The 16,016-nt window shown below is 35.1% G+C and overlaps 1 protein-coding gene across 1 annotated transcript in view; it reads left to right on the plus strand.

Moving 5' to 3' along the window:
• PCLO (piccolo presynaptic cytomatrix protein) overlaps positions 1-16,016 on the plus strand; it is a 323,756-nt gene that overhangs the window by 157,271 nt on the left and 150,469 nt on the right.

Here is a 16,016-nt window from a genome sequence, read left to right on the forward strand (position 1 = left end):
ATCTGGTTATACCCTCCAAGGCTCCCACTGTAAGTAGTTCCTGCAGCTTCACGTATTTGTGCAGTATTAAATGCTTCCCATGCTGTTACTGCTTGGAAAACAGTACTTGGAAGTTTGAAGGGAAAGCCATAGTTATGGCATTGGTGCTCTGTATAAACATCATTCACTAATGAATGATAAGCACAGTGGGAGAAACTAGCATGAGCACTAAATTTTATGTAGAGGATTTGGAACAGCATCTTAAAAAGGTTGCTCATGGATTGTAAGAAAGTGTTGGGTCCTTCTTAATAATGGAGAGTAGGTATAATACTGTAAAATATTATAATTGTAAAAGTATAGTAAAACTATTTCTGAGAATAAATTATTCAGTTCACTTATTTCACAGATACACATATATATTTGATATAAATGGTATCCTTCTATGATGGATGATGAATTCTATGAACAACTCATTGTTTAAAGGTCTTTACAGTGGAGTTGAACACATACATTATTCTTTAATGAGACATGAAAACAAAGAGCTTGTACACCATTGTTTCTTCTTGTACCAACATGTTCTCTACGCTTTTGCCTTGAGCCCAAACAGCAATGAGCTATATGGTTTTCACTAGTGCGCAGCTATCAGGCAGCAAATAGCCCATGTCTCAAAGTAGTTGCAGCCTAAATAAAGGAGTGGGACATTTTTATGGAAGGTAGGGTGCAAGTAGACAAACACAAGAAAATTAAAAAAACTTCCATGAATAAAAAGTGGACTGCATTAACTTGGCCATAGAGTAGAGGGTGAGGAAGCTGCTCTGCAAATTTCCCATGACCATCATGGCTGACTTCAGCTTTGATGCTATGTCAAGAATTAAGCTTTTTATTCTCTGATGGAGTTTTGTTCATAATGTGTCTGAGTTTCAGATAGCTTATGCTGAGGTCAGGTACATGAAGTTTAAAGGAGGAAAAAAAGGCACATGACCAACAAGAAAGAAAATATTTACAGTGATCCTTGAAGAATATAATTGGCTGACCTCATCAGCATCTGGAAACAGTGACATAAATTGCTTTTGCAGTTTCTATATCAGTTTCAGGTCTCAATTATTCATTCAAGTTATGTTATGAAGGAGAGTTCTACAGTACAAGATCTAAATTATCTAGTTTCCACAAGACTTACAGTATTCCCTCCAGCATGTCCATTTCTTATACCATGGGTTTAGGGCTGCATCGTCTTGAAGCACAGGAAAGACTGGACAGTGATTTCTTTTATACATTTTATCACATTCAAAAGTTCCGTGAAAGCATACACACAGTGTCATTGTTGGCAAAGTGTAAACCTTGTTGACATTTTTTCAACTATAGGCCACATGGTGTTGCTATACTTAAGTTTAAATATAGGATCACTTTTGGACTATCCTTCTAAGTGTGGAAGTAAGATGCTGCCTTAACTTCGAAATATTTTTGGCACTGGAACTCTTTTTTATTCATTCTTTGTATGTACAGTGCCCACAGCAGCTAAGCCTTGTTAATTCTCTGTGCATGCTTTTGTGCCTCCTGACACAGAGTTTCTAATTTCCTAGTTAAAAAATGGAAAGGTAGAAGGGGACAGTTATGTCATTCAAAAGAGTGAAGTTCAGTACAGAAAAACTTCCAAAACAGCTCACTCTGAAAAAGAGAATTTACTAGAGCTGAACATAAAAGAATAAAATGGAAATGAAAGATTGATCTTTCACTACCTTAAGGAAATTGAATGTGTATATGAATATTTTTTGCATGGACGAATATCCTATCACTTTTTTAATAGCTCATGAATCAGGGTTATGTCTTTGTCTGCATTCATAAACATTTCAGGTGAAAAGGGTATTCATGTCTATGATTCACAGACTTTTTTTTCATGACAATTGAGCAAAAAAAGTTGATCCTTACACAATTGGTGGGACTAAAAGAGTAAGAATAAAACTGATCTCTTTTGAAGATTTACAGTGAAATGATAACATGTTTCTCAGACAGTGCCCTTTCATCAGTCATGCACTTCTTCCAATAGAAAATGGGTTTTTTACAACATTTCAGGGAAGGATGTTATGGAGACTCTGACTAAGATGATTAAATATGTCTTAGAACTGTTGCTTTAAATATGATTTCCTTCTTTAAGGCAGCTTGAAGAGGAAATCATTACAACATTTTATCTAATCTAGTATAAGTGAAATGCTGAAAAGTAACCTGCGAGCTAACCACATAATAAAAAAGTCCAGGTAACATTACTTTCAATGGTGGCACATTTAATTTTCTGACAACAGAAATTTTTCTGTGTGGTTATGTTATAATTCCACTTGATGGTCTGTTATAGTCATTGTCTCTATGTGAACACTAGAAAGAATTTAGATGGTGCCTTCCTATTCATCCAAAGAAAAAGTATTGCTTGCCACTCTGTCTGCTTTTGTAGCTCTTATGTGCTGTCCATTAGTGATATATATTAGCAATCAGTATAGCTGAGTCAAGAAAAAATAATTGTAAATTGTCAGCAGCAGAAAAAGTTGTGAAAGCCACCCATTAGAACTGACATTTTGCAAAGACACCAAATTTTGCTGTTTTGTGAGCTTTGTGTCTCTTGCACTCCCTGTGGCAATGAGCTCCCCAGCACTGATTTTATTAGACTGTCCAGCATGGTAGGGTTCAATAGAGTGAATGGCCATAGGAATGGTTTCCATGAGAGCACCAGGAGCTGTCAGTAGAGTCTGGAAGTGAAGATTGCAATTCATCCATTCAGCAGCCACAAAAAAATTGTGAGTACCTGTCTAACATAACAAGGGAACAGCTTTACACCAGTGTGCCACAGAATCAAGTCACATGCCAGTCACAGTCATCTTTGGCACTTGTACAGATTGCATATATGTAATTAAAGATGGGAGTTGTCTTCCTTTTGCCTTTGGATGCAAAATGTCTGTTCAGCTAAAATGAGGCGAATTGCAGACGATCTTGCACATGACCTGTCACACACATAAAGCATCCCCAGCTAAGCAACGCACAGACTCAGCAGAAGTGTTTGTATTCGTGAAACTAATGCAAAGACACATCTGTCAACAGCCTGTCAGCTTTAGGGTAGAAACTGTACATTTAAGCTTCAACACTTAGAGTAAATCCTATCAATATGTTTATTAAGAGAGACTTTTCTTGACATTTTCATCTGGTGTGATTTACCATACTTGTAAGGCAAAAACAAATCAAGTCTTCATAATGTAGTAAAAAAAAAGAGTAATTATTTCAAGTGAAATCCCCGAAAATGTGTCTTTATTTACATAAGAAATGCAAGATTTCTTCTATTGCTATATTAAGAGCACAATTATACTGAGTTTAGGAGTGGATTTTATTTTAGATGGCTTTATTAACACATTAATGTGTATCATCTTCTGTGGTATTTGGAAGTTCTCAACTTTAAAACTAGAAGGTTAAAACTTCATGATTTCACAGAATCACAGAATAGTGTGTGTTGAAAGGGACTTCAATATTCATCTAGTTCCAACTTTCCCTGCCACCAGGGACACCTTTCACTACACCAGGATGCTCCAATCCACATCCTACCTGGCCTTAAATATTTCAGGGAGATGGGGAATCCACAAGTGATTTTTGCAGTGTCAGACATGCTGCACATGTGAGCATTGAAAAGGGAAAACAAGGTAGTTGTTCCCAGTAGAATTAGGACCTTCCATCTATCATATCCATGATCTGATTTCTGCTTGTTTATTCAGGACTAAGCTGATCACCAGACTTGTAGTTCAGCAAGGAGTGTTCTCCATGGATAATGAATAGAGAGAAAAAGGCAGGGATAATTACCCTGTTTGAAGGTGGATATTTCTGTTTGCTCAGGTTCCTCAGAAGCAGGGAGTAGGTTCATTTCTTAATGTCATGCCAGAATGACAGGTATCATAATTCTTATACTGCTGAAGCACAAGACATAGGTGTTTCCCTTGGTTTCTTGTTATCTGAGCTTAATTCCTGCTAACAGGGTTTGGTACTTTGTTATGTTTCTTTTAGTTACTGTAAAATATTCAGAACAGATTTTTGGTCTGAGACATAGATGGTCACATCATTGTACTGCAAAAGCCTTAATTCAATGATTTTTAATTTTCCATCTTAGTTCTATGATTCAGCCCAGAAAAAGGGAATAACATTTTGGTTTCTGCAAAATCTGTACTTTGTATAAAGGAAGAATCATCTTTTAGCAGAAACAGCTGCTGTTTGTGTTTCAGTACAGATGGGTGTTGAGTGAGGAACCATCTTTGGTAGTATCTAAATTTTTAAATTTTTAATTTAGATTTTTATTTTTTTAGCTTTGCTTCTAAGTGACATCACTGGGCTGTGGTTTAATGAAAATTCTCCAGACACTGGTGGCAACTGGTCCTTCATTTTGAGCATGCATGAACCAGTCCTAAAGAATGATCTGGAAGAAGTCTGATTTTCATAATTCATATGGCTTCCATGCAGTCTGTGAGCTGCACATGCAGGAATGCCTGGAAGTGTGATAATACACATAACAACTGAGGCCTTACAGGCCCTACACTTAGACCTGAATGCTGATCCATTGCTTATAGATTGGAAATCTTGTCTTGAGCCTGAATTCAGGCCAAGAAGTTGTAGATTTTCCCCACCAATTTTCTTTTGTGCTTTAATATTGTCAAATACTTTCTTTGTGTGCTTCAAGCAAATTCACTGGGACCTGAGTTACAAAGACAGTCTCTGTCACATTTAGAAACAATTCCCAACAATCTTATCCATGTGTAAATAATAAAATAGGATCTATCTTTTCCTTTAACCATGTGGTTTTAGCAAGATTTAATTTTTTTTTCCACCTGTGGTCTGAATTATTTACTATTTAGAGTCCTATTAACATTCTAAGCTACTGTTTCCTGTGAAGTATTTCCTATATATATCCTTTGGAATAACATTTATGTGACTGAAGTGAAGCTTCTTTTTTCCATCTGTCAGGTCTTCCAAAGAGACAGAATATCCCAAATTTAGGCAACACGTCATATTAACATTACTTTCTAAAGCACATTTAACTGGGTCAGTCTTTTCTGCCTGATACTTTTGTATTCATTGGTTTCACACCTTCTCTATTCAACCAAGGGACGTTCATGCATAATAGAAAATCATTATAGTGTTCACTCTTTTTCCTTAACACTCTTTTATAAAGCACGAGATTTATGGCAAAGTTGACAAAGAGCCCTGGTTTTTTGTCACTTGGGCCTTTTCTCACCTGCTTTCAGCTTATCCATCTTCCTCTCAAGCTGGCTCCTATATAGATGTTAAGGAAATCATCCCTGGCCACAATTGCCATCTCTGTCTTTTTTCTTCCAGAAATACAAAAAAAAACCCAGAGGTACAATAGTATCTTTATGTTCATTTCTGGTTCACTTGGTTACTGTGGTTATCTATTTTTAGAATACTTGGAATATTTGGTGTGGAAATAGGTAAATATCATGTTCCTTGTTTTAAAGTAATAAATACTGGATATAAATTTATACAGTGGAACCAAGCAGGCTCAGAAGAAAGACAGAGGGGCATATACCCATGAGCAAATTTTGGCCTACTTCAGCTCTGTTTTGCTTCAGACCTTCATCTCCTCTCAAGCCAGAGATTACTGTAGTTAGCATGAATAGGAGGGTAAAAGTTCTACCAGTGGAATTGTCTGACTGAAATAAAAGAAGAGGATTTCTTTCACATGCTCTCCTGATAATTCTGGCTTCCTGCATTTTATTCTGTCTACAGTTTAATGAGCATCTTTGAAGCTCTGAAAACTATACTGGTAAAATAAATGCACATTCTCCAAAAGGAGCAGAAGAACAATGTGTATAAAATCTTTGTTAGAAAGAAAGTGCTATCTGTGCTTTATTAGCAAGTTGTTTGGTGCAGTAGAAGCTGAATAACAGATCAAATTAGCTGATGTAAATTATCTGCTGTACTGCATTTTTGTCCAAAATGAGCCAGTCATGGGTTTGGACTGGTTTTCCCCGCTGGGTTTTGAGCCCATTTAAGTTACACTTAGGACAGAGCTTCCTACTGAGTTTCTCCTGAAGAAAGCTAATTTGTTTATAGTAATTTCTAATTTATTTTTAGCATATGAGATACTAAAAATTTTAAAACTCTACATTATTCCCTTAGGAAAGATATGAAAAATATTTGCATATAATCACCCCAAAAAATAAAAATTACAAATGGATGACAGGAAGGTAGTCCAGTAATCTTTGAGCTAGAGGTGTTTGTGTTTGTAATACTCTTCACAGCATTATTAGCTTCATAAATTCATACCAGATCTCTGAAGGTTTGCTGCTTATCTGTAGAAATCCTGACTAGACCAGATCCTCTTGTGCTATCAGTGTTTAAAAATGCAATGTGTGCTAATAGCAACTATTTGTTTGTTTACTTGTTTCTTAGTTTTTAAATTAATAAGGCTTGCCAAAGTTAGTTCTAACTTTTCTTTTATTCTGAGGCTCAAAATCCTTCTAATCAGGCATTGCTTTTCTGAGACAGTGATTTCATATTAAAAATAATTGTTAAGATAGACACATGGTTTTGCATATTATTGCTGCAAGATCAAATCCCATTATTAAATATTAAGAAAAACAGTCCCTTCTGCTGCACTTCTTTACATTCTTACTCCAACACAACATTGTTGCTAAGCTAATTCTTTTTCAATGATTTTTAAATGGAAGTTTTCTTTCTATCTGCCAGCTGGAAGTGAATATCTTAGGTCAATATGGTCACTGTCAAACAGGAAAGCAGTTTCAAGTGTATCAAACAGGGACTTGTCCTAGACTTTACTCTTTAATAATTTAATTTGCAATTTAAAGTATGAAGAAATGACTCATAACATTTTTAGACTGATATATGAAATACAATTACTTTGGAAAGCAGAATTGCAATTCAGAGCAATGTTCCAAAATTTCAATAATGATACAGACACTACGGGTAAAGAAGAAAAAAAATAAAAAAGAAAACAAAACAGGAATATTGCTGATTAGGCAATAGCAGAAGTGAAAATGGTCCAGTGTACCAGTAAATGTTCAGATGTAATATGAGTTAGAAATATCAAGTGCTTGCAGGAAAGGTAGTGGTGTTTTGGGAACTACTGACAAGCCATGCCTGTGTAGGAGATGTGCTGCAGTTGTTCTGCTCTGCTCAGGGGCTGGTGAGACTTCAGCTTTAATACTAAATGCAGTTTAGCTGAGCACCACTGAAGAGTTAGAGGATGAGATGTTTGAAAGTTGAGCATGAGAGAAAGGATAAAAGATATTAGACAATGTTGGTTAGCTGTTTGAAGGATCTGGCTGTGAGGATCTAGAAAGAAGACCAAAGCTGGACAAGATAAGAGTCTTTCACTGTGTTAAACATTATTTTAAATAGGAGAAATATTAACCACTCTTTACATCCAGTAGAGACACAGGATAGATTATCTCAATCTGTGGCCTGGGATATTTGGTAGGCATGAACTTAATAACTGCAATAGCACAGATGCCTTAGAACTGATATATTTTAGTGAAACTGTGTTACATCTGAATATTGGGAATACCATAAAGGGTTAGATAGCTTACATGACTGATTTTCTTTCCAAGCCAAGAATACCTTGAGTACTATGAGTAATAAAATTATGTTTAAAAATTAAATTCTAAAATTAAATACAACTTTCTTTAGTATTTATGGCTCTTCTGACATATCATGCACATCTTTGCTGTTAATTTGTGTCACTACAGCATTTGCCACAGAGTGCTGAGTAAACACACCACTCAGATATATATGGCCCTTTCCATTATATGGGTGAATTAATAAGAATTTAATCTTTTAAATTAATTCAATATTCATTTAAAAGATGGGACAGGTATAATCAAATAGCCTAAATGTCCCCTGTTTTGTTCCTTCCATCCCTTAGTTGAAGTGGCATTTATTCCTTATTTTAGTTTCTCTTCTGAAGCCTGGAAGTCTCTTTTTTTCCTTGGCTCACACAACATAGCCTAAGGAATGAAGGGTTGGAAATAAAATGTTTAACATTAGATATTGGTGGTGAAAAATCCCACCTGATCTGGTCACTGTATATTCCTGTTATAATCTGCAGGCAGAAGTACTCCAAGGGAATAGTAGTTAATCCAGTCATTTTATGGTTTTACTTTAGAATAAGATTAATCCCACTCATTTTCAAATGACTACATTAAGGTTCTAGATGACTGAGACTGCTTTTGGTCCCATGGTCACTCAAAAGACCTGTCTTGTGCTTCTCTGTGTTCTTGTTTCTTGTTTTTTCTTTCAAAACAGTGAATTTCTTAATTATGTACAATTTACCTTTTATCAATTCTGCACAAAAAAAAAGTTATTCAGTTAAAGTTACGTTTATAAATTTTTTTCTAGGTCCTAAAGCTTAATTAAAGAAAAATATTTTAAAAATATTAATTTAAAATAACTTTCATTTAATTCACTGAAACATCATTACAAAAAGTCTTTCTACTATTTTCTGGTCTCTTCAGCATGCTTTTAAGATGAATGGCTGCTGATAGATGGGCATCATAGTGCAGACAAACCTCTTATTTACAGGACAAGGTTGACTCTGCTGATGCCAATTCAGAATTTCAGAAGCTATCCTGTCAACAGTTCTCAAAGCTCACTTGGGGAGAGCAAGTTTTTAATTTGTGCTTATCTTTTCAGTTCAATTTCTCAAAATAACTTTCAATTTTGTTTCCAAGAAGTAGCTGAACTCTGGTAAAAAAAGTGATTTACCTGCTGCAATGTTCAGCTCAGGGAGTGGAATCCATAATGGTGTGGTAAGTGCTTGCAGTCCCTGCATTTAAAATGAAGATATGAGAGAGGAATTAACAGTAGCAGGGTTGGTTAGTGCTGTGCTGCCTAAGTCAACTCTTTAGACACTCCAGATACAGGGGTAAGTCTGTCACAAGATACGGCTTAGACATCTCTGTGAAATTGTGATGCAGAGCCTGAAATTTCTCCCTTGGTGTGAGACTGCAGAGGAAGCCTGCCTTTTGGCTCTCCTTCAGAACTTCATGCATTTTATACATCATGAATTTGGGTCTTAGTTCAATTTCTGTTCACATTCTCCATCTGTCCATATCTTCCCTCTAATCTCCTTGCTAAACCCTACTTCTGTTTCCCAGCTGGTCTTTCTCAGACACTCTCTCTCTCATCCAATCTAAGTGGTTCCTATCAAAATACAGCTTTGATTATCTCACCTTACTCACTTTGCAAGCTGTTTGCTGATGCCAAATCCAGCTCAAGCACTGTGTGCTGGTGCTCTTACACTGCCTGGCAAGCCTTTCCCTGGGGCATGATGGCCAGGCAGGCTAAGTGGGCCAGCCAGCAGCTAAGAGTGAAGGCAGGCTTTGAAATTTAATAACTAGTATGGAGGAAGGTCTGAAGGAGGATTATATGCTGAGGATTTCTTTAGTGTGTGTGTGTGGGATGAGAAGTTTAGCAGGTCTGATTTCTCTAAGTCTGGATAACTCCTTGATTTAGACAGTCAGCAGTTGCCAGAGGTGAAGAGATAGTCAGGAAGGGTGATGGATGGAGAGAATCAAAAGGAGAGTTACCCACCTAAAATTTAAGTTTAATGTAGGGAAGATTATTTCAAGACTGAGACTTTATTTTCAGCTGCTGTATAGCATTATTAAAACACAATGGCATAAGACTCAGGACATCATAAGTTAGTTTGGAGATAATATTTACTTCATTTGTTTCTGGAATACATTTTTTGTAACCTCCTTCATAGCTGTGGTTTTGCTGTATATATACAATGCAAGAAGGCAACAGTGAAATAAAATTATGCTGCTTGTCTGAGTTGACTTTAGAAGCAATTATTGCCTTTAAAAAAAAAATACTGTCTGGGTTAATCACTTACATCATATTGATGCTCCTTTTATGATTCTTAAGTTATAACCAACAGCAGCAATATCATGGTCTTCTAGAAGAATGGAATAGAATAAGTAATTTTGTGCTTTGCCCATTTGATTAGACACACTGTAGTATAGAGAATTTTATTGAAATGCCTTCTGATATTTCTTTTGGCAGTAAAAGTGATTCTTGTGACTGTGGTAGTGTAGGCTGCTCCGAATCCTTATGTTCTTACAGCCTGTTTAAGCATTGCTTGTCTGAGGAATGATAATATAGGAAGAGGAACATATTTTATCTCTTTTCTTCCTGTTTCTTCATCATTTGGCCCAAAAGCTCATGATGGAAAACAAGAAGTTTTGAAAATGTTAGAGAAGTAGCATTTTTACCGTATGTGCACACACAGACACACATACATATATGTCAGAAAGCAAATGGCTTTTCTGGAGGGTACTTTTAGCTCACACATTCTGCAGTTACTGGACATCAAAGCTCTATTTAATTAAAATAAATATTGAAGTCCCTAATCTTTAATTCCTTACACAGCATCATAGCAGTATATCCATTAAGATGTTGGTGTCTGTTTAATACTTTGAAAACACTTCCTCTCTAAACTTCTCAGTCATCAGAGATCACAAAAATCAGGTTGGAAAGGTGCTGTGGAGGTCATACAGCCCACCCTGACCTCAAAGCTAGGCTAATTTCTAAGTTAGATCAGATGTCTGCAGGACTTGCCAGGTTGAATTTTGAAAATCTCTAAGGATGGAGATTTTACTGTCTGTGCATTCTGTTCTGAGAATTCACTGCTCTCGTGTTGAAGAGTGCTTCACTTCCCTTGTGCAACTTCTTCCTTTTGTCCTTCATTGTGCATCCCTTAGAAGAGTCTGATTGTCTTCTCAGTACTGCTTCATTTCAGAGTGGAAGACAGCAATTTGGTGTTTTTTTCAAGCTCAGTTCCCTTAACCTCCCTTCTTTGAACAGACACTCTCCCTCAAGCCCTGACCATCTTACTGGACCTACTCTGGGATCTCTAAATGACATTTTTAATGGTTTGTGTGGATATAAAACAGGGTAGGAAGTGTTGGGAGACTCTCCCATCTGAGTCCTTCTCTTCCCGTTAAAATTATTGTTCTCATTAGCTCGAGTGCAGACACACAAACTCCTGTGCTGCTTCACTTCAGAAACAAATTACATTTCCTAAAGCATTTCCTATGCAGCTTTATAAAGAAACACACAGTACAGTTCAGGAAACACTAGTCTATGCCCCCCATTAAGCTCTCAAGCCCTGTAATTAGTTTAGAGTAATTTGGGAAATTGCTGGGTTTGGAGTTTTGGGTTGTTGGGTATTTTTTTTTTAATACACTTAAGTTTTAAGAAATCATTGTTTCAAAAAAACAGACCTGGTATTTTTTTCGGTGTGTGTCATTCATAGGTGATATATACATTCTAAATTACTAATATCTTATCATCATTATACATAGAAAATCTTTTATAAATGTATTTTAGATTTTTTAACTCATAGATTAGAAAATTTTTCTCCTTCTGATCTTATAGGTAACTAGACTTGAACAAAAATTCCCCAAAATCCAGTAATAGTATTCTGTTAAACACCTCTCTGAAATACTTCTTCAGAAAATATGACATAAAAATATTTCTGTGTTTTGTACAAATATAATAAGAAGCTACAATTGAAGGACAAATGATATAGCACTGTCAAAACACTTTTAAGTTTCATCAGAATCCCAAATTCTAGTTGGCACTCATTAATGCAATTTTATTTTGGAATTTCTTGGAACATGAATTTTACTATCTTAATGTTGTAATATTTTGCTCTCTTTGGGAAGATTAAAAAGTATGTTTATAACATTGCTGCTGAACCCCTTGTGATCTATTATGATGAATCTACTGTGATGCTCAGATCTGAGTATTTTCATTGACTTTTGAAACTATAGAGGCTTGTGTTTCTGTTGTAGAATCATTAATCTGATGGTTCATACAAAATTCTCTAAGGATACACTGTTAATTCAGTGAGATGTGGATCATGCCTTGAAGAATTTTTTTTTTCCTTTGGATTGCTAATTCCAACTATTTCAAATATGAAGAATTTTTTGCACAGTCTTTAAAACAAAATTTCTCACTTCTGATTATTATAAAAAAATGGAACCCCCTAAATTCACAGAATGTGGGGAGCAGAAAGGAAGGCTATTCATTTAAATGATTGACATATTACTGCCGGAAATTTCTTAGTGGAAACTAACCTTTAAATCTGAATTTTTTATTGAAGAAGTTCAAAGTTTGCACAGGAAGAATGGAGTTTTGTATGGTAGAGAAAAAAATACAGTGATAGTTTTTGGAGAGAAAGAAAAAAAGGACCAGGCCATTTTCAAGCTGAAAAAATAGGTAGTGATTCTCTTTAATCACATTTTTTCCTATGTCATTTAAAAGAAAAAACAAAAAAAAACAATCAAAACAATACCCCACCAAATCAAAATCCAGACAACCATGGGGTTTTTCCCCTCTACTACCCATTCCTAATGGAAATATTTTAAAAAACAACAACAACAACAACAAAAGAGTGTTTTTTTAAATGGAGAAGGATTTTCTGTCTGACTTGTTCTGGAATATGGACAGTACAGTCAATAAAGTAAATGGTGGAATGGGGAAAGCGACAGACAGTGATAATCAGCTCCATTTGCTTCAAAGCCTGGAAGGAGTTCAATATATAGAAAAGTTCTGAATGTGTGCATTGAACTGGAGAGATCAGTAGAATAGCTGAGACTCTGGAAGTCTCATTTTTGCATCAAATTTTTGATTCTGTTTTTGTTTCAGTAATTTTGATGTGTTGCTTAACCATGTTGATATATTACACAGAAAAATCAGTAATAAATTAAGAAATATCAGTAATAAATTAAGAAATAAGGTGAATCAAGAAAGGTGTCCTTCTCACAAAAAGTAGAAATTTGAAATAAATTATGTTTTAATTTCATTGTGCTGAACATTTTGTAATTTTATAATGGGTAGAAATATGCAAATGCTTTCCAATATTTCTGTGTGTTTCTGATCCTTATTTCTGAAAGTCTTTGTAATCAGTTGTGAGTTTTCTGCTGAAAGTATAGGATTACCAATAATTTAGTATTAAACTTCAAAGCATTTTTAAAAAAGCATATTACAAATCCTTTTCCTGCAGTTCAGGAAATTCAACATTTAAACACTGTTTGGAAATCTGGTGGCCAACTGAAAAAGAGCAAATTGAAATTTGTGCTTTATAATTTCTCCTGAGCTGGTTTTACAGAAGGAAGAATAGCCTTAAGAACAAGTTGAAGGTTTTCAAATAGTTTGATTTTTTCACATGAAGTTCAACAACTGGAAATCAGTTTAATGACAATAGAATCTGTAACGCAATTTTAGATCAAAATCCACCTCATTCAGCTTTTCCTCCATGACATTGACTAAGTCCTATATTTTCAGTAAAAAATGAGATCATCAACTGATACAAAGTAATTTAATGTTTTCCAGAAAGAGAGCAGAGCAGGTAAAGAAAAATGTTTCATCGTGAATTCAGTACTTAGTGTTTATGTGTAAAGTGATGTTCAAACAACACATTAAGGAATTGCACACTAACACACGGAGCTCCTGGATGAAGCATTCTGAGGTAAATGCCAGAGTACCTCACCATTAGAGATAATCTTCATCTCTATTCAGCAGCCTGGTTCCTGGCTGCTGGAAGTACAGCAAGGTACTGGAATGATTGCTGTGCTTTCAGGAGAGGAATCTATAATTAAATTATTTCATATTTCCTGATGAAATACAAACAGTTGGTGCTGCTGTAGGTTTTATGAGTTCTGTAATGTTTATAGAAAGGCTCTTTTGTTTATAGTCTTATCAAAGATCTATGAGCATCAATACTGTCATCTGAAAATGGAGTGAAATCTTATAGATACTTGACTTGATGACTTAGAAATAATATAACAGGAATGTTCATCATGGAAAATGACTTTATGTTCACCATCCTAGTCTTTCCAAGGCTCTATAATCAGTGCATGATTGTTGTTAAACAGTATCTTTTTCTCAGTCTTAGCTCACAGGCAAATAAATACGTGGCTAATAAAGCTAAGACCCTTTAAACATTAATTTTTTTGCAGGATCAAATATTTCAGCTAAGAGATGTTGCTTTGCTTAAATAATATGCAATATTTATTTTTTAAATAATACCAAATTAATACAAAAATTATTCAAAATTTGCAAAATATTAAATAGATTTTTTTTAGTTTTTTTTTTTAGTTTTCTCATTTTGATCTAGGTGCTTCTAAACTGATAATAATCTTAGGATGCCCAAAAAGTCAGATTTTACTCAAAATGAGACAAACTGAAACAAAATCTCTGCACCCATTGATTTTGTATAGGTGAACTAATGACCCAAACTATTTTTCTACATCAGACGCTGTCTGACATACAGTTATTTAGTGTTTCAAGTTGACATTCCTCATCTCTACAGTGCCATTAAACATGCCACTATGGCCTGTTACTGGAGGGTGACTTTTAGAATTAAACTGTTTAAAATTTGTGCTTCTTGTCTTTCCATCCTAGCTAAAGTTCTCAGTGGCAGCATCATGCAATGAATGTTTAGAAGAACCATTTTCATGGTTAGCCAGTTTCTCTTGTTTTCTGACTGAATACTAACTAATAAGTGTTCTTGTCATGTTCATCCTGATACTCCACAGTCCACACTTGTCCTTGTTTGGTGTAATACCATTTTCTTAAACTTTTATTGTCTGGAACTGTCTCCAGAGACATCTTCTTCTGACATCCTCACCAGCTAAAAACCATTAATCACTTCTGCCCATTTCAGTCCTTGGGAGCACATCTCTGACAAATCACACTCACACATTTATGGGTTCAGTTCTGAACGCATAAATGCTGCCATTTCCTATCTCTAAGGGGATGTATCACCACTCTGTACCTCAGGCTGTTATAGGTCCAGTGAGCATTGATTTATTTGAGACTTCAGAACAGTCATTTGATTTTCTGTTAATGTCTCTGGACCCAAAAACCACTGAATGACATGACTGCAAAGCCTGATACTTTGTGAAGATAAGATGTCACTAATATATTCAGTAGGCATTAGTTTTCAATGGTTTAGACTAATTTTTTAGCTCTTGCTCTTCCACTGGTCTAGAATGTGCATTTGGATGATTACAAATATTTCAGGGTTTCATTAATTTTATTTTCTTTGTATACTCAGTGTTTGCTAGAAATTTTGAAACAGTGAATAAAACACATAGAAAACACCAGAGAAGGGAACCAACCTAAATCTTTCATTATCCTTTTAACATCTTTTAATGATTATTTCCTGTGTTTCTGTATAAGAAACATCATATTGCATGTTTAGGGTGATTGATATGGTCCATATGCGTATAATCAAGGCGAGCTATTTTTTATCTGGATTTTTTTTTTAACCTATGGCAGCAGTGGACAAAGAATGGTTTAGAACAAGTAGAGGAGTTCTGAAAATGAGGAGGAAGAAAAGAGCCTTTTTACTTTTGTACATTGTACATGCAGTGAATATCTATCCTAAATTCCAGGCCAACTATGGGAATTTTCATTTTTCTTTCAGGTCTTGAAATATTGTTCTTGCATTAAATTCTGTTTCTCCTTTTCTTTTTTTTTTTCTTTTTTTTTTTTTTTTGTTACGTATATAAGGTTAGAAACTGCAAATGGAACTTTTTTTTCACATTAACTTCTGGTTTTTCTGCTGCCTTATCTTAATTTTTAGCTTCATTAGTGTTTAAAAGTAGTCTTTGCCAACTTTCTGTCTTCCTGTCCTGCTTGTCAAAATAAGCAGAAATGGGAAGAGGAAGGTCATGATTCTAAAATAGTATAATTGCTATTAAAATAGTAGGAGAAAAATTCATTAAAGGTTACTGCTTTCTTCTTCCTCAGCCCTACACAGTCGCATTAAATATCACATTGCATACAAGTTTGTCATCTGATGCAATTTATCCAGGAGTGGAATACTTCCTCCTCTGAAAATGAATGTAGATTACAGTGCTAGTATAAGAAATTGTATTTAATAATTAGTAAAATAATAAAATATAAATGTTATCTCCATGTGTGCCTTTAGAGAGGAGAAAGAGGATGTTCTAAAAACTCAG

The sequence above is a fragment of the Molothrus ater genome, chromosome 5 (genome assembly GCF_012460135.2).
Source record: "Molothrus ater isolate BHLD 08-10-18 breed brown headed cowbird chromosome 5, BPBGC_Mater_1.1, whole genome shotgun sequence".
Taxonomy (NCBI): Eukaryota; Metazoa; Chordata; class Aves; order Passeriformes; family Icteridae; genus Molothrus; species Molothrus ater.